This window comes from Xiphophorus maculatus, chromosome 23 (assembly GCF_002775205.1).
Source record: "Xiphophorus maculatus strain JP 163 A chromosome 23, X_maculatus-5.0-male, whole genome shotgun sequence".
NCBI classification, from domain to species: domain Eukaryota; kingdom Metazoa; phylum Chordata; class Actinopteri; order Cyprinodontiformes; family Poeciliidae; genus Xiphophorus; species Xiphophorus maculatus.
In genome coordinates, this window is record NC_036465.1 from 31441079 (window position 1) to 31460757 (window position 19679).

Genomic DNA, 19679 nt, shown 5'->3' on the forward strand with positions numbered 1-19679 from the left:
GTGGTTGAGCTCTTTGGTGAAAGTGCACAAGTAGCAAATGGCTTTGGTTACATCCTGTGGTTTGCCTTTTCATCCCGTTTGAAGCCAAAGTAATCTCAAATAGGCTACGTTCATTTTTTGGGAATTAATTACTCCAATGTTAGACTTTTGTGTTCTAAATTGGCAAATGAATCTCTTTATGTTTACATTGTTCCACCCACAGAAAATGTCCAAATATTTTCTGAGTGAAAATATCCTCCATCAAATTGAGTCATAAATCGAATCAAATTGGGTCCTTGTGAGTCGAATTGATTTTGGAAATCCAAATCAGTATCCGGCACTGGCGAAAGCCTTTTCTGACCCATAGTTGCTCTGAGTTTGTTTTTGATTCTGTTTAGTTGTGGAAAGGTCCTCTCTCCCTCACAGTAGATTACAGGCAATGTGAGAAAAAGTCTGAGCAACAGCAATGTTGGGAAATGTTGTCTGGATACCGTTCTTCACCACAATCTGCATCACATGTGCAGGTGTTTTATTTTACTCAGTACTGACAAAAGACCTATATTGGATCAGCTCATCAGACAAGGAATTATTCAAGATAGTTTGATATGAAGATGAGAGAGCATTGACCCGTTTGAAGAGCTCAGTGTCTGCACAGTCCATGTCAAATAGGAAACCAAAATGATCATTAATGTCTGTGTGCCTCCAGCCGTTTCCTCGGTCCTGACAGCAAACTGTCAATAATGACATTGAATGTCTAAACTTGGATTGTTTTACTCCCAGTGAGAATGACTTCATTCTCAACTGTCCGATTGTCAAAGGTTCTTGTTTTACTCTCACAATTGTTCTCAGATTTCCAGACCTGCCACCTCTGTGATGGTCTGGGCAGATGTCTCAAAGTCAGGAAGTTACCCTCTTACTGATTCTACATTAGAGTCCAGACACTCCAAGAGGGACACGGATTCTTAATTTATTATCATCCAATGTCCCATATACTAATACAAATTTGGCATATAATGTATCATATAAATTCTTTTGCATTCACTGTTCCCATTCTATATATGTGAGAAGTTTTATACTTTTAAATTATATGTATTTGTTCTGTTACAAAAGCAGACATTCTTACTTTTGTGTGATATATTAATCAAACTTTTCAATTTTAACAAAAACATATTATTAAAATACTGCAAACAAATCTAAAAAAAAACAGATCCATAATAATAATTTATTATTATATAACATCTAGAATCTTCAGGCAGATGCTTACAGGTGTCAGTTTTGTTTATGAGTTTTTGTTTATTAACTGAGGGATGGACTCACCTGTCCATCCTGTCTGTCCCCCTCTCTGTTTTCACATAATGGTAAAATCCTATATCTTGTCATGTGATTGGCCACAATCATATGCGGCCAATCACATGTGTCATTATCTGCCATGCTAATTAAATACAAGTGCTGCCATTATCAGAGCTGACTGCACTCAGCGAAGCCACTTAAAGAGTGAGAGCTCAGCAGCTAAAGGAAAAAAAGTAAGGAGATGTGTATTTCTCTCTCTCTCTCTCTCTCTCTCTCTCTCTCTCTCTCTCTCTCTCTCTCTCTCTCTCTCTTCCTCTGTGTCTCTCTGACTCTCTATACTTCTTAAGGTGTTCTCGCTGGCTGCTGTGTTTGTAGCGCAAACACAGCAGTTTCATTGTAAGAGCCGTTGTTCTTACAATGAAGAACGGCCCTCAGTGAGGAGCTGGCTCCTATCGTTCACTTCAAGAGGTGGTTCCGGAAGCGTTCGCAACTGATTCATTATCACTATCACTTATCAGGTCCATATCTCTATATTGTAAGCTGTTTTTTGTCAGCTGGAATTGGTGCAGCACAGAGTCCCAAAGTATGGCCATGAGGCCGGTCTTCAGCTCCTGAGGGTTGTTACATAGCACAGCGGCCTCCTGGCCTCTTAGTTGTCGGTGGCTGACACCTGCAAAGCCCTTTCTATTTCAGCATACGTTTCACCAAAAGCGCTTATGGAGCCTCCTTGACAGCTCCATCTCGCACAGGAGAGGGATTTGTAGAGTAACTCCCTTTGATTTTTTTTTTTTTTTGTGTGTAATTACTTGGGATGTTGCCGACATCTGGTGTGAATTTCTTGTCTGTTGTCCCATTAGAAATATTTTAACTGAAAAAGCATACTCAATACCTGTTATACATGCTGTTAATCTTTATAATATTATTTTACTATTCTCCTGTGGAAGGTTTCTTTTGGAATGTATGAAATTATGATTTCTTTCTTAACTAAGTGAAGAAAAAGTCTTCAGTAAGTCACTTTGCTGGTTAGCTGTCAATTTACATTGTAGAAAATAAAATTTTAGGAGTTAGTCATTTTCCTCTGCTTTGTCACACTCTGCTTCACTTGGTTTCATTTGTGCCATCTTTCTACTTTTAAATCTCTGGAACCTTCTTAGTTCATTTCATAGTTCATTTTCTTTAGTTTATTAGACAATTAATTTACACATAGCAACCAAGGATATTAATTGATGTAGAATTTTGACTTTGAACTCCAAAAAGCCATTCCAACACAAAACCAAAGAAAAACATGATGGGAAAATCTGAGAGCACTAAATATAGCCCCCAAAATATGTGTAAGCTGCTACAAGTATATCTAGACTGTGTACAGTCAAACTGTTCTCTAAGTGCACCATAGATTAGTCTGATAATATGGAAAGTTTAGCATTTTTGTTTGACTTTTTAATTCATCAAAAAAATTTTCATGTATTGCTCCTCTGGTGCTCCTCTGGTTTTTCATTGTTTTTTCTTCTCCAATGTTCTAAATCTGTGATGAAACAGGTGCTCTTTCAGAAATTTCAATGAGCTCAGCACAATTATAGAGAGAGTTGGACTATGATTGAGCAATTCTCTCTTCACAACATAGACACAGTAGATAGACAGGCAGACGGATGGATGGACAATACTATGCTGGTCCCAGTCCAAACCTAGCAGGCTTCACACAATTTAAGACACAAAATGAGACTTGAAACTGAGAGAATCTTCTGGATTCCACCTGTCCAAGGTATACCACAACTCTTAACCAATGACTGTCAGGTATGGACCCAGAACATGGAAGGAGGAGTGGAAGATTTGCAGCCTATGAGTTTTGCTAATGTTTAAAAACCTACACCTCATGAGGTGTGTGACTTATAAGTAAAAATATACAATGTTTACAAAAACAGATTCACCTCTCATCTGCTAGTAGTAAAAATATTGTTTAAGATGTTTCATGGCTTCATTTTGTTTAAATTTTCTGTGATTTTTCAGGACTTGATTAGTTGTAAATATAGACTTCATTTGAGACGTATTTATTTTAGATGTGAAAACAGTAAAGTAGGGCTGTTGTAAACAAATATTTTAGTAATCGAGTAATGTATCGATTATTCTTACGATTAATCAAGTAATCGGATTTAAAAAAGATAAAGTAAAACATTGGTAAATCTAACATAACAGCAGTATTACTATCACATATCAACATCAGTAGAATTTTTCACAGTTGAGCTTCCCTAACAATAACTTTTCTGTAGTTTAGAAAATTAACAATTAACAATAGCAGCTCACTTTCCAAGTTACCCTGAAGAAAAGTTATACAAAAATTTGAAATTATATTCAATTTAATAATAAAGAGGCAGGCTCACAAATACGCTTATAAAAATGTCTATACTCCAGCTTTTCCTTTATGTATTCATCTCCTGTCAATTTAATACATGAACTCTCACCTTGCCGTGCCATTTATAGCTTCTGTGTTTATGTTAGCAACGGGATTTGACACCTTTGTTCGTCACACACAGAAACTCATCTACCAGCTATGTGCCGCCACGATGAGCTCCGCCACCCATTTGTTGAGACCAAGATGATATGAAATAAATTTTCCAGTTCGTCCGTAAAGCTACACTTATGTTAATTTTCTGATGCGCAGCCGAACGTAGTGTTCAGTCTATCTGCTTACTTGTATAATTACACCTGCAGCGCTCTTCCGCTGTTAGCTCTGAACCGCCACCAGGCAGCAGCTCCGGGAGGAGAAAAGCTGCCGTACTCCAGGCATCGCACCAGTCATTTTAAGGATGCTTATTGGTCCCCCGAAAAACGACAAAGAGCTGGACATTATCATCAATAAATAAAATCCTCCCAGACCGAACTTGAAAACTGGACATTATGCTGCTAACACTTAGCTTTCGTCAACAACGCAGGCGGAAGTGAGAGCGCCACGCAACGCAAGTAATAACCCGGCCGGAACACGGTGCGCTAAATAATAAAACATAAATTAACAAAGCTTCGAGGCAGATAAATTTTCCTCGAGGAATTTTAATAATCGAGGTACTCGAAGCATTCGAGGAATCATTTCAGCCCTACAGTATAGTAATAATACTGTGGGTTGTTTAGTTTTTATAAATTTTAATAAAGTATTATCACACCAATGTCATCATGTTGTTTTTCCTGCGATGCATTCTGGGTAAATGATGTCTAAAAGGTCCAATTGCGCTGATTCTGTCCAGCCAAAACAGTGATGAGTAACGTTATTAAGCTTTTTTAATTGGAACTGTAGCTCATTGAAATTGATGGGAATGTAAAAATCATAAGTGGTGATGAAGATGAGGAGGACCAAACGGAGGAAGAGAACAGAGTTGGCCGAAGGAGCTGGTGTTTGCTGCTGCTGCTGCCTTCAGCTTCGTAATGAAACAACTTCATCACAATGTAAACACAGAGCTAAAGGACTGATTTAGCTCTGTGTTCTGTCTGATAACAGCTGTTTAGGGTCACGTCTTAGTCACGTCAGATCGATCCAGATTCACCTACCAATATGATAAACAGCAACTTAGCTAAAGTTAGTCTTCCTGTATCTCTGTAGATTCCAGTACAGAATGGACCTAATGACGTCATCAACCCAGCAGGTTTAAAAATAGTGACCTCCATCAATGAAACATGAAACAAAACATATATATTTTTGAAGTAATTATGAGTTTTGGCATATCACAAACAGCATTTTTTGGTTAATAAGAAAATTACAACATATTTAGGGCAACATGTTCAACTAATCCTGGATCACTTTAATATAATGAGTTACAGTGACAGCTCAAAGCATTGTTCTTCTTGCTCTCAGTAAACATTCATTTGTTCATTGAAGTCCCTTAGAGGTTTTTTGGTTTGTGTGCAGGACTTTATTTACTTTTCATAAATCAGCATTACTAAAAACAAAAAGTACAAATATTTATTCACCAATGTAAATAGTAATCAAAATCATCTCAGGGCTTATCCTGATAGCATTAAATATTTCATGTCATGATGTAAATGAAATGGGGATCTACAGCATTAAGTTGTCATTCATGGCCTCTCGCATTTAAAGCTGCAGCTCAAGATTAGTTTCATAAATCTGCAGATTAAACTCAAAAGATAATCTCTCAGCTCAAAAAGATCCTATCATAGAGTTCCCTCATGTCCAAACATTTAATAATACAAGTTATTCAAATAAAATAAATAAAGTTCATGGATTTTTAAAACGTGAAACATAGAGAAAAATGTCTACAACTGCTACTGCACAAAAAAGCAGATGTAGTTCAACATTCTTTATACTTTCATGAACCTTGTCAGATAGAATGCTACTGTTTATGGTTTTGTGATAGCGAATATACAGATCCATTCAAAAATTAGAGTATCACTGAAAAGCCCAGTTATTTAAGGAATTTTATCACAAAGTGAAACACAATATATAGAATATCTACAGGTATGAAACCCTTTATTTCAGTTAATCATGATGATTTTTTCACTCACGTGATGAAAATATGACATTTTAAATTAGCATATTAGATCAGACCAATAAAAAACAAATTTTAAAAATAGAAATGATGGTTTAACGCAGTCAACTGGCTAAAATGTCTTATGAAAACAAGAGCTCAGGTATCAATTCATTTTATCATTTTGCACTCAAATCAAGGATTATTGTGATGTTATGGTGTCAACCTTGGTAATATTAAACAAAGTCTGAGGACATTTCCAGACTGTGATCCATGATTAGCAGATTTATCATTTCAAGTGACCCAAATAAACCCAGCAATCAATTTTGGTTTAAATTGCACACATCCTCTTCTACTCCTCTTCATATTTTTCTTTATTAATCTGCCATCCATTCCTGATCCAGTCAGGAAGAGGCTCTTGTGATTCTATTAGAAGGGTTTTCATTATGATAATGGTGGATTAGGTAACCAGAGGATCAGATGGGATGTTTCTGAGTGTTTGTGCCCACTTTGCAACCCTACAACAGAAAGGACATACGCACAAGCATTGCTATTTGCAATCGCAGGCTTGTGTGTGACCAGAAGTCTATCCATATGTCGACGCATGTTCCATCTGTTTTTTTACCCTTTATTTTTGGTAGCTCAGTGGGGAAAACAACACTTGGCTAATATCTTGCCCTACAGCTAATGTTATTAGTATTCACTCAAAACAAACTTTATTAATTTTATTATTATTGTTATCACCAGAACTATTATTTTTGTGGTTAGGCAGAAATTTAAAGCAAGCAGAGGAAGGATTAGATAGAAGTATGGGCAGAGCCATTGAACTAAGCACATTCAGTTAAGAACAAGCAGCATTTTTCTGTTCTGCCCTCATCCCTGGTCATGGATCTTACTGCTGTTCCATTACCATCCTCAACAAAATTAGGAGTTGCTGCTCCTTCCATCTCCCCCTTTCACTTGTCTTTCTTTAGGTGTTAAGTGACGAAATCAGAACAAAGCAGCAGGATCAAATAGTGTTAGCCTCAGTCCTGAATGTCTGTGTGGCCAGCAACACGTCTTCAACCTTAACCTGACCCAGGAGAAGCTTCTTGTGCTGCAAACAAAGCTAAGCCATCAGATACCAACGGTTATAGATCTGTTGGCTTGATGGTGGAGACACTCGTTTAGGCTTGCCCAAGAAAGTGAGCAAGCACGTCTTAGGACCACCTGCAGTTTGCTTATCACTGATATGTTGGAGCTGAAGACACCATCATACACCAGCTTCAACAAACACATAGACGTAGACAGACTTGGTTGTCATTTAATTGTACATTTGAGTGAAATTTCATTGCAAGGCTCCAATAATAAAATAAAACAAGAAAGTAATACTAAAAAGTGCCAATATACATATATAAAATGAAAAGCTTAATGGGAGTTTGGTATCCTTATGACATGAGGGATGAAGCTGTTGTGGAATCTGGTTGTTGTGCTTTTGAAGCTGCTGAACCTTTTCCCCGAGGGCAGCAGGGAGAACAAACCATGCTGAGGGCAAAAGGGTCTTTTATAATTGTCTGAGCCCTGGACAGGCAATGACTGTGAAAGGTGTGAAGGATGGAAGGAAGCTCAGTCCTGATGATTCTCTCAGCTGTCCTCACCACTCGCTCTACACTTTGCCAGTCAGAGGTGTTAGATGCTCCTAACTGCTGGCCAGTATACTCTATTGTTCCTCTGTAGAAAGTGGTGAGGATGGAGGGAGGAGGCTTGATCTTCTCATCCGATGTAAAAAGTGCAGATGTTGCTGAGCTTTCTTTACCAGACCAGAGTTTTGAAGGGACCAGCTCAAAGTGTGAGTGATCTGTATCCCCAGGAATCTAATGTTTCTGACCTGGTCCAGGTCCAGGTCCTGAAATCAACAACAATTTATTCTGTTTTATTGACAATACACCATCATCTGGAGAAAGCAGGGAGCACTGTCAGGATTGTGGATAGCTTCAGTCCCTTTATCACAATTCAGTCTGATTTACTTTGCCAGAAACTTCAGAACACAGAAGTAGAGGCTTAACAATTGCCTGAATCAATAACTACCTGACAGACTGATTAAAATTCCAATTAGGTCATTCATTGTTTGCAACAAGATGCTGCAGATATTCATATATAAATCTGTTGTGGAGAGCGTAATCTTTTCTGCCATCATCTGTTGAGATAGCAGCATCAGAGCCAGGGAGTAAAAACAAGTCAACCAGCTGATGAAGAAGTCTGGTTCTGTTCCATAAACTGGTCTGGATACTCTAGAGATGAAGCAGGTGTGCAAAGAATGACTCTTCACTAAATGAGGAACAGTGCAGAATACGTCTTCATTATAATTCAGCAAAAAATATCTTCAGTCACAGGCTTTCTCAGGATCACAGCATCTGATTTCCTTTTGAGATTAAAATATCACTTTTCAATGTAACTGAATTTGAACCAACTAGACGTTTTAATCATGAGAAACTTTTTTTTTCGGAGGAGGGAAGGTGATCCACAGCAACATTTTACAATGGCAAATGGAGGCCCACACCTGCCCACGACGTCAAGCAAATTATGGAGGGGTCTTCTGTTGCCCCTTTGTCTCTCTCCTCACTACTGTGGCATGCCAGGACAGGACAAGTAAAACAATAAACTAATGTAACAATAAAATAATTTAACAATCATTCCTATGAACTGGGCCCAGTGTTCCACATGTTCACATGTGTCTTTGTACCAACCCTACTGGTACCAACCCAGGAAAAATTAAAGTCATTTATTTTAGAAGAAGGTTTTTGTAAAGCTGTTTTCATTTTCTATTTGATCACAAACTAAAGAAGAAAAAAAAAACAGATGTTTCAGCCATGCTAAGAGTATGTACTGTATGTGTGTGTTTTGTTTCTATCCTTTTTTATATGACTGGAAAAATCTGGTCTCTAAGTGGAGCTCATTAATATTAGTAATGGCAGGTCCATTGTCTTGATTGCCTGACCTGAAGCCCCTGCAGCTCACAGTGGGAGACACATGTTCACCCCCACAATAACAGAGAAAAGGTCCCGTTCCACTGCTGCAATTACCAAAATTGCTTCCCAGCCTTTGAATTGAGAAATACATCTTAATTCACTCAAATGACATTTTAGTGACACAAGCTTGAGTCATACCAGATTATGGATTAAAGTAATCTCACATCTCACTGTATGCAGGTGTGTGTGTGTGTGTGTGTGTGTGTTTGCTTTGCTTGGTACCAATAAAGAAGGGATTTCAGAACAACAGTATTATTATTTTTGCTGATGCTATTACTTGGTAGTCATAAAAAAAGATTGGCAACCTGTTCCTGAAAATGATAGTCAAACTAATCTCTTGAGATTAGTGCTCACCAACTAAGCTCAGTCCAGTTTTCATTGTTCATTTTCCTTAAAGAGGAGGATTTTATTCTGGAGTAGATCTCTGTTAGCAAGTAAGGAAAGGGCTTTATATTCCCCCTCCAGGCCTGTGCCAACCATGGGATTCCAGAAAGCAGGGTTTAGCAAAGTCTTGTCATGACATTTTCCATGCTGCTTCATGTCTTAAACTGGGCAGATTAAAAGAAATCTGTAACAGATTAAATAGTTAGAAAATCTGCATGCATGTCATATACAAAAAACAGCAGACTATGTATTGTGAAGATGACTCTGTCAAACAAGAAAAAGTAAACTATATAAAGTGCTAAAGAACTTTACATTTTATACACATCATGTAGCAATTTTTGAATGTTTGTGTTTTGGCTTCCTTCATGTTTTAATCATTTCCTTTTGGTTTATTTTTTAGATCTGGCCATATTTAGTTTTCTTCTGGATTCATTATTGTTTAGAGTGTTACCACATCAGCTCATTGCTTTGTGTTTAGTTTTCTAGTTTATTCTTGTTTAGTTCCTTGCACACGTTTTAGTTGGTATAAATATTTGGTAAATGCTCAATAGAAAGTAATAATTATTCTATTATTGTCAGGAGTTTTGTGTGAGTCTTAGTTCAGTTCCCTCTGTGTATTCTCTTCCCCTAAACTTTCTTGCTTCTCTCAGCCACACGTGTAAAAACATTTGTCTGATTAGTTCATTTGATTTCTTTGTCATTTTCTACCCCAGCACAATCAAATAAGTCCACCGGGTTTCATTGTTCACTGTTGTCCAGCACTAGTTAATTTGAGACACCAAGTCTCAATTAGCTTTTCACGTTGTTTGGTGTCAAAGCTGTGGTTGTCTGGCTTGTCTTTGGTCAAGCCAGATGTACAACTTAGAGAATAATAGCTGTAAATAATCATCTTGATCTTGAAACTGGCAACAAGCTTCAAGATTAAATTCATGTGATTGTTTTAATGACTATCCCCAGAGCCCCAGGCCCGAAAAAATGAACTATAAAAGCTATTCTACTAGAAGAAAGAACTAACATATGGGTAATTAGATTTTTAAGTTGTTCTTAGCTTAAATATGAGATCAATTACAGATCACCTGCAGAGGTTGTAGATGTGAACTAATAATTATCCTTCCTGGAGGCAAAAGTACCTTTGATATAAGGAATAATAAAATACCACTAGTGCTTATTAGCAGATTTCACTGAAGAAAAGGGAAAACACAGCAAGACAAAAACTCAAATTGAACACAATCAAACATGTCATATCTACAAGCAAATTAATGCCATATTTTTGCATATTTCTTCAAAATTTTAGGTTGTACCCTTGTGATGGATTGGATCAAATGAATAAACAATATCGGTGTTGGGAAATAATGGCCTTTTCTTTGTATGGGTAGCTATTGATAAGTACCTAATGATATTCAATAATAAATCTGAGTGATTCATGATCAGGAGCCAATAGCCAAACATTTTCAGTCTACTTGGATATTTGTTCTATAGATATCATCCTAATTACAGAGCAATGAATGAAAAATATCAATCTGAGTGTTGGTGTTCTCAGTCAGTGACTCAGAAATAATGAACATAAACAGCTTCTATTTAAATTGAAAGATGTGGAATTTCTTAATGCAATGTCCCAACCTTAAAACACCTAATTCAATAAACTGTCCTTAAGTTTATTTTTCTATTAAAAAGTTGAAAATGACAAATGATAGTCATGTTTTCATTTTTATATTTTTTGAGTATATATATATAAAGTAATATTTTTTTGAAGTGTTACTTTTTGCATTTAATGAAACAGTTAGCTATTAGTAGATCTACCACATATTGATTTAAAGTTAGTTACATTTTTACTAAAAGGGAAACAAACTGAACATTTGCAACACATTGTATGTTTAAACCTGTGCACTCACATGTATAGACTCTCCCAAATCGTTTTAATGTAGAGAGGCAGACAAGAAGGAATCAGTCTCCTTGGCACCTAATTCTCCCTTTAGCGTATTACAGAGATTACCATATTTGTCATGTGAATAAATGCCCGTCCTCCAAGCAGCAGCTAAACCTTCCTACACTTTCCAGCCTTACAGCAGGGTATCAACTGGCACTAACATTTTTGAACCCACATTTTCTGAGAGGATTTCCATGTGCAAAGCTAAAAGATGACATCCGAATGACAAAACTCTATTTGACTGGAAAGTGTAATTTCTGAAAAGAGTCCATGCAAATGCTTTCATTTCTGAGATTTGAAAGTGGGAGCAGAAGCCTAAGTATTGGTAGGAGGAGCAGAACTAGACATATACTTAAATTGAGAACAAAGAATGTTAGTACATGAAAGAAGGTCTGCTTCTTCTTTTGGTCTTCTCTTTGCAGGGATCACCACATCAAGTCATCCCTCCTAGCCAGAGTAAAGCTAGCAATGTGAGACCAACCTGGGCCTCTGACAATTTGCAGTATTGTTCTGAGTTCAAGAGACAGAACCAGGGAGTCAAAAAGCAGAAAGTGTGTACTAATGTAAACACTATTCCACATCAAAGTCTCATTTTGTCATGTTTTGGACTTTCAACTTACAATAAGGCCTTTTTATTGGCGAATATTATGCACTTTTTAACATATAGTTTGTCTTATAGTGATTGAAGGTCAATGTGGTAAGTGAGTGTTTGTGAATACATGGATGGTTCGTTTGGTGATGAAGTGAGAACAGCTCCTTGTCAGTCTGACACCTATCGTCATAACTTCATGACAGAATGACATTTAACACTTTGAATTACTAACAGTAAATGACCTTTATATGGATCCAAAGGACAGCTGAATTGATTGAAGTAAAATACATCCAAAAGGCGAATCCACACAAGTCTTTAGGCATCAGCAACCAGGTTAAACTTTTTTCATCTTCAGAAAACAGACTGCTGGTCTCCGTCAGGTTCTCATTTTTATAACAGATATATTGTATGATGAAATCAACAGTGTTTAAGAATGTTCAGACCTATTTTGTTGCAAATTAAAAGAATCACAAAACATTTTTATATACTTAATACCCACTATAGATTTTGGCCGGTGCATTTTCAAAACCAGCTGTCTTTGAAAGATATGTGCCCATGTTTTTGTGTGTATGGCTGAATTCAAAAACCTTACAGTGCATTTACAGCTTTTCTTTCTGTTTCATCCAACAAGGTGCAGCTGGTCTTCCAAGGAGTACATGGAGCTGATACAGACTTGGCTCAATGGAGTTTGTTTTGATGGTGTAAACAGACCACCTTTGAAAGGGAGATAAGTGTGTATGTGTGTGAAATCACATGTCATTGCTAGAATGCCCTGGAGACAGAGAATAAAGATGTCTCTGATAATTAATCCAATATAAATGAAACTCCATTTATAGATTTTAATGAAATCCTAATTGCCAGCGTAACACACTCTACTAGTTTTATAGAGACATAAGTAATTGGCAAGGGGACTTGAAATTATTTTATTCTAATATTTATTACACCCATTTGACTCCTTTGCAATGAAGTTTAAAATTAGATTCAGGGTGAAAATTATCTAACAAATGATATCATTTGAAAGAGCTAATTAGAAGGGAAAATATCCTCTGTCTGATAGAGGAGGTTTAACTGTCATAAAAAGACAAATGTAGGAAGTGATGTCAGTTGGAAATGTGTTTGCTGATTTACATGCAGAGAGAGAAGAACGTCTGCTTAACAGGCGAGTCATTTTGTCAAAGAAGAGGGTGGGTCATCCTACTAAAATTAACACTAAAATATGTCATTAGATCTTCAATATGGCAGCATCAAGCCATCTTCTATTTATCTTTGAACACTAATGTTTTGAATTCATGAGACCTTTGTGCTGTTTTGTTGGGGTCCTCTCACCTTCCTCCTCTGCAGGGTGTGATTGTCAGGTGCAGCTTTCAGCTGGTGTTCATTCGACCTCGTTAAGGAGCAGTATTTAAATGAGTGGATTTTCAAAGACAAAGATTGCTAACTACCATTCACAACAGCGTTTAGCGGACGCCTAAAGCGTTTCTTCCGGAAACTTACCTTTTGTATCCTTTCTTCATCAACAGCTTTGACTCCTCAGCGAAAAGGCTCTGAGCTGGACAGAAGCCGTGGTTTACAAGTATTCCATTTATCATGTTTCTTACACTAAATTCATTGGCTTATTCAAACAATCATTTAATCCACATGTTTGTGTGAAAGAGATAGCTAAAAGACTCTGGAATTTGAAACAGGAACAAATCGGTGGCTGGATTCCCCATTGAGTTTTGCACCCTGGCAGTAGACTCACGGTGAAATCAACCAGCCCTTAAAGGCCTTCCAAAATTCTCAACGAAAACATAAAGGACGAACTTGCCTGTACACATGAATTAAGGGATATAGATGAATTTATCGATCTTGCCATTTGTTTAGACAACAGACTCAGAAAGAAACAGGCAGAAAGTTACCTGATCTTAGCCAGTCAGGTTAACTCAGGACCCAGGTCCTGACTCTATTAATCCTTGAGGTTGATGCTTCAGACACTGATATTGGAGTAGTTATCTTCCAAAGGTCCTCAGAGGATAATAAACTATACCCATGTGCATACTTTTCTAAACGTTTCACCTTCCAAGAGAGAAATTATAATATCGGTGACCAGTAATTTCTGGCCATAAAACTGTCCCCAGAAAAATGGGGACATTGGCTACATGTTCCTTTTATGAAAATGAAAAAAGACTCAACCCTAGACATCTTGTTGGACAATTTTTTTCTCCAGGTTGAATCTTAACATCACTTACCATCCAGGTTCCAGAAACATAAAACCAGATACACTTTCCTGACAGTACTCTCCTGATGAAGTTGAAGAAACTTCTTAACTCATTCTTCCACCATCTTGTACTGTGGGAAGTTTCACCTGAGGTCTTGAGAAACTCAAAGAGCTACTGAGCATTAACCAGACTCTGGAGGTGGTCTTCCCAACCATCATTTTGTCCCGTAAAAGTCACATCCAAAGTTCTCCAGTGGGCTCACTCTTCTCGGTACTCATGTCAACCTGGGGAGAGCCGGACTACGGGAGTCCTTCGTCGTTATTTCTGGTGACCATCCCTCACAAGAATACCGTAGACTTTATCTTGGCCTACACTGTCCGTATTGAGGACAGCACTTTCAGCACCCTCCTGCAGGATTACTTCAGCCTCTTTCTTTTCCTAGGCAACCCTGGTCCCACATCTCGCTTGACATCGTCACTGGTCTCCCTGCTTCTTAAAGTGAGACTGTTGTTCTAGCTATCATTGACAGGTTTTCTAAAGCCTGCCATTTCATCACCCTCAAACTCTCCTCAGCCTCTGAAACAGCCAGAGTCCTCTTCTCAAATGTCTTCAGGCATCACCGCATACCAAATGAGATCCTCTCTGACCACAGACTCCAATTTATTAATTTAGATTGATGATATTTAAAATGTCAATAAAAGTATTGGTATTGGCAATACGGGCCCTGAATTTGCTTCGTATCAGATCGATACCAAAATATGTAGCATGTTGGTGCTGATGGTCGTTTTGAACTTCTATAAGTCGATTCAATATTTCTACATGTCTAACACCATTGAGTTGCTGTTGTGGAATTGGCAAGTGGAGTTACTATTTCTGTTAACAAGTTATTAAACAAGTGTACCAGAATAAAGTGTCTGGTGAGTTCATGTTCTCAGTCATGTGCAGTTCTGGGGAAGTAGGGGACATGTAGAAGACAAACAAAGCAGCCCTGGGCAGTTGTATTTTTGTGCTGCTTCATTAAAAGCAATGAATTGAAATTATACTGCTTGCAGTAAATTAGGTGATTAGCATTTTTTCATTTTATCAAAATTATAATTTTTTGCATTCCTTCTTAGGTTAATATTTTCAGGATGGGATTCATATGAAAATTAACTACAGGAGACGAGGATACACAAAACACACAAAGTTAAACTGCATATTGAGGGAAAAACAGTTTCCTGTTATTAGGAAATAAGATCTACAACAACAGAATATATCTGGCTGCTATCACAACTTGAGATTGACGATATATATATATATATATATATATATATATATATATATATATATATATATATATATATATATGTACCAACAAAACTAAGTCATTTGAATGACATGTTTTATTGGTAATGCAATTCTTATTTAATTAAAGTCAAATTAAGACTGTTGCTGGTATTCAATCAAGCTGCTCACTGTTTACCAAAAAGAAAATTTGTAGTAACAGTTATAGAAATTAATAAAAGAGTTTACAAATCACCTTTCTATCACTTCATGTTTCATCTTTCAGTTGCCTTTCTGAATGCTGCTTTATTGTGAGACAGCAGACAGCCTAAAATCTACCATCTGCTTGCAGATTCTCCCTTTTAACTCAACTGAACAGTCAATGAGAATTACTTTGTTTTGAAATGCTCAGGCTCCAGGAAGATAAATGAAGAGCAAATTGGGCTGTTTCAGTTGGGCTTTGTTCTGGATGTCCCAAGCGTCTCAATGCTCTTCACCTTCCTGACTAAAACTGCATCTCATCAGTTTAGTGAGCCCTCCAGGCCCTCCAGGTCAGACAGAACCCTGCTCAGTCAAGTCTTACAAGCTTATGCATGACTCTGTCTCATGCAGACTGGATTACTGCAGAGCACTTTCCCTGACCGCTCTCACAAATCAATAGCAGACTTGTGCCTGTTCAAATGCACAAGCCTACATCTGTTGTAGAATTAAGAAAAGTAAAGACATCCTTCCTGCCTGAGTGTCCTATTGCTAAATCTCATTTTAAAATTTAATGAGTCATGCTAGTCTGGTACCTGACTGCCTCTTGGACCTTGATTGAAAGCTCAAAAGGGTCTCTAAAGCTCATTTTCCTTTTCTGTAATATAAATGTGAACATTGAACGATTTTGAAAATAGCTTAACTGCAGCACCAAATCAGCCTATTCCTAACTGTTTAGCTGGAACATTGGCTCTGCATAACTTCAAGAGATATTTTAAAAATGTATGAATAAATTCTCTGACAATTCAAGGAAAAAAGAACAAAAGTAATTTAAATTATTCATTATCGTCAGTGGGCATATTTATTTGTTCTGGAAAATTGGGATTTTGTTAAAAATTTTGCTATTTTTAAATAAAAAAGAGTGTAAAGTTAACACAAATAAGTTAAAACACAAAAATAGAGGGTGTTCTTTAAGTTTTTTAATCAAATAAAAAAAGTTGTGTAATCAGGAATCTGTAATCATGTTGATTCCATTTGTTTTGCTGTTTCCTAAAGTAATAAGATAGATACACCAACATCTACGTGTTCATCAATTCACAAATAAACAGAGCATGTCTTTAATATGGTTCATGGTTTGGTGAACACTGGGCTCCACACAACCTCCCTGACCACACTCACATGAGACAACCATTCCAGGAAACCCAAGTGATGAGCTAAATAATTGATCAGCAAGCCTCCCAGCTGTCTGAGGTTTTTCTGTTTGCCTCTTTGTCTGACTGCTACTTTGTTTGTAAGCCTTTACTAAATCCCCCCCACCCCCCTGCTGCTTTAGTTTCTCTTCTACTGCAAGAAAAGAATTGCTTTTGCTTTGCAGTAACAATGGAAAAGAGGCTGACCACCATACACAATGCAGTTGTGCTTATTTGGATGGTTTGGTGTTGAATTAGTCATATTTGATGCAGGAATGTTGTATTTCCAATGACTAGGAAGGTTTTTAGTCAACTTAATGCCAATAAAAAATAGACATGTATTTGTAAGTGATCAATTGTAAAAGCATATTTGTAATACCAATTATTTCTCCCTTCACTCCCTAAGGTGTAACTAATCTCTGAAAGCCAAACCTTGCTTCAGGCAAATTTAGAAAAATTCCAGCATAGTGGGCGGAGTCAAGTGACACACAGTGTGGGGATAAGCAGAGAGGGAGAGAGGGGCTGTGATCAGGATCAAATAACCACTGTGGTCAACTTGTCCACTTTGTCGCTACATTTATCAATTTCTCAAACTCCTCTGGTGACTTTTTTCAGAACATCTAGTGATAAACCCAGTGACTTTTGTTCTGTGTTGTTAAGACTTTTATGGTGACAACGCTCTGCAGAGCCAGCAGGGAGAGCAGCCATTAGCTTCTCTCACTTCCTCAGCACTGCAGCCAGTCAGTCATTCAACACCAAATCTTCACCAATAGTCAGAGCAGAGCAGACCCATTCCACTCCCTGTCCACATTGCAAATATATCACACATTCATAAAGAGTACTTAACAGTATCGATCAATGCTCACCAGTTGCCATAGCAGCCCTCACTATTCCAACGCATAGCAGTTGCAGCTATGCGTTGACTGGCCACCAGGCGTGCCGGAGGGGAGCGCTGTGCTTTTCTTCCCTGAAGTGAAGAAGTTGTACCAAGCCATACGTCTGCAACTAATAGAATAATTCAACTGACTAAAAACTGTTTGACGAAAGAGATCAGATACATTTGTAGGCCAAATAAAGCTGAACTAAAAGAATTGCACAAAAAATATCAAAATTTGCACAGAAACATAAAGATAATGCCTAAATAACCTATTTGAACAGGTTATCAGCAAAAGTGTTGATCAAGTAACCTGTTGTTTTTAACTGGTAAAATACTAAAGTGCTGGGTGATACTTCCTGTAAGTATAAAAAGTGTAGGATTTAGATCAGAAAGCCCATGTAGGATGGTCCAGGAATTATTCTGCTAGAGATAGTACTGAGACAGGCTTTGTTACCTGCAGTATTGTTCTGCTTTAACACCAACTCATCAATCACTGACAAGGCTGCATCTCATAGCTGTCCACAGTTTGTCTCCACTCAACCCGAAGCTCCATTCCACTGAAGAAAAAAGTTCCCCTAATTACGATGGAGCATCATCCCTGGTGGTGCACAACATCTCCAGTAGGACCTTCCTGTCATGCCAGTAAAAAAGGAAGACATGAGGACTATCCAGATCTGTTTTTTTTCCAGTCATTAAACAAAGGTTGCTTCCACCCACCTGTGTCTCATGAAAAACAGTGCGAGGAAAACTGGCCTTTGAAGATGTTTTTTTCTTTAAGTTCTTCTTGCATCAAGAGGGTTTTAATTAAGGTAGGCAAGTGATAGGTACTTTCTCAACCTATAGAAAAAGAACCACAGACAACGTTACTTAGTTTTCAACCAAATTCTTGCAAGAATTGAGAAGGCACATAGGATCAGCTCCTACAAGCTGATCTCCTTCCATTCTGCCATCCTGTTGCAGAACTTGTCTTTTTATTAGCAGAGAAAGGAAGTGAATGGAATGTGGGAGAGTGATCTTAACAAAAAAAAAGGGGGGGGGGGGGGGGGGGGTACCGTGATAACAAGGAAGGGAAAACAGAAACTAAATTCTACACAGAGAGACAATTCTACACATTAGAGGCAACTAAGGAGTATCTCAGGAAGTTCTCCTAAAGAAGTACCTGCGAAAATATGCTTGAGGTCAAGGAAAGGTCAGTCGTCTTACACACAGTTTAACAAGTTTCTCCTCTCTGGGGTGAGAACACTAAACCTGTAAATAAAAACTACTAATGTAAGAAAGATAACAAAACATAATAATTCTAACAGCAAGGTTTGGCAAGTGTTCCTGTGAATGAGGATCACTTCCTTACTGTGTTCCTCATTCACAGCTAAGGCACCTTGTAAGAGGTCTTATACATATTAACAATCCTGTCACATTCAGGGCAGGATTGTATTGTAACCAAATCTGGGAGAGTTATGACAGAAAATTAAAGAATAATCAGGATTATGTGCATACTTTTTAAGGCTGTCAACTGATTGACAGCCTGTTGTGTTCAAAAGCAGTTCAGTAATTTGTCTTCTTTATTTTACACTTGCTCTTGTTTCTTCTAGTTGTATTTTGAACCTCAACTTAAAGCATGGCGGGGATCAACCAATAGAAAGCGTTAATTATTGTAACCTTTTGGACAATCTTTAGATTTTGTTTGTACACAATGTGCTGGTTGAGCATTCCCAAACCGTATTAAACATGCTCTAATCTTCTGTGGTGAGATCCTGGTGGTTCCTAATCAGCATATCTGGGTTCTGGGTCTGTGTGAAGGTGCCTGGTTGCAGTATTGGCAGTTTAAGAACGAGGTGGTGCAACCACACTGGCATGGCCAGACTGAAGAATTTAAAAGGAAGGTTCTTCTCATGTTCACACCTGTTTGGCCATTTCACACTGCTATGGCTCTGCTTAACCAAATAATCTCACCAAACAACTGAAATTGTGATCAGAACCACAATCACCACATAATAATATGTAACCACAATTACTTCCCTTGTAATGGTTACATGTAGAGATTGGGATGCATTCACCTAACCATACCAAAACACTGATTGCTAGAAAACCAGAAGTGTAAATTTCTCAGAACAAAATGGGAGCAAATGGGATTTGTAGCAAGATCTTACAATAATTACAACTTGACTCAAAAAGAAAAGAAAAAACAATTGTAGCTGTTTTTTTTTATTCCATCTCTTTCAAGTAGAGGTAGGAGGAATGACATGGACATTTATTTTGTTCTCTGTCTGCTCTCATGTAAATTATTGTGTTTTCTAAATTGACTTT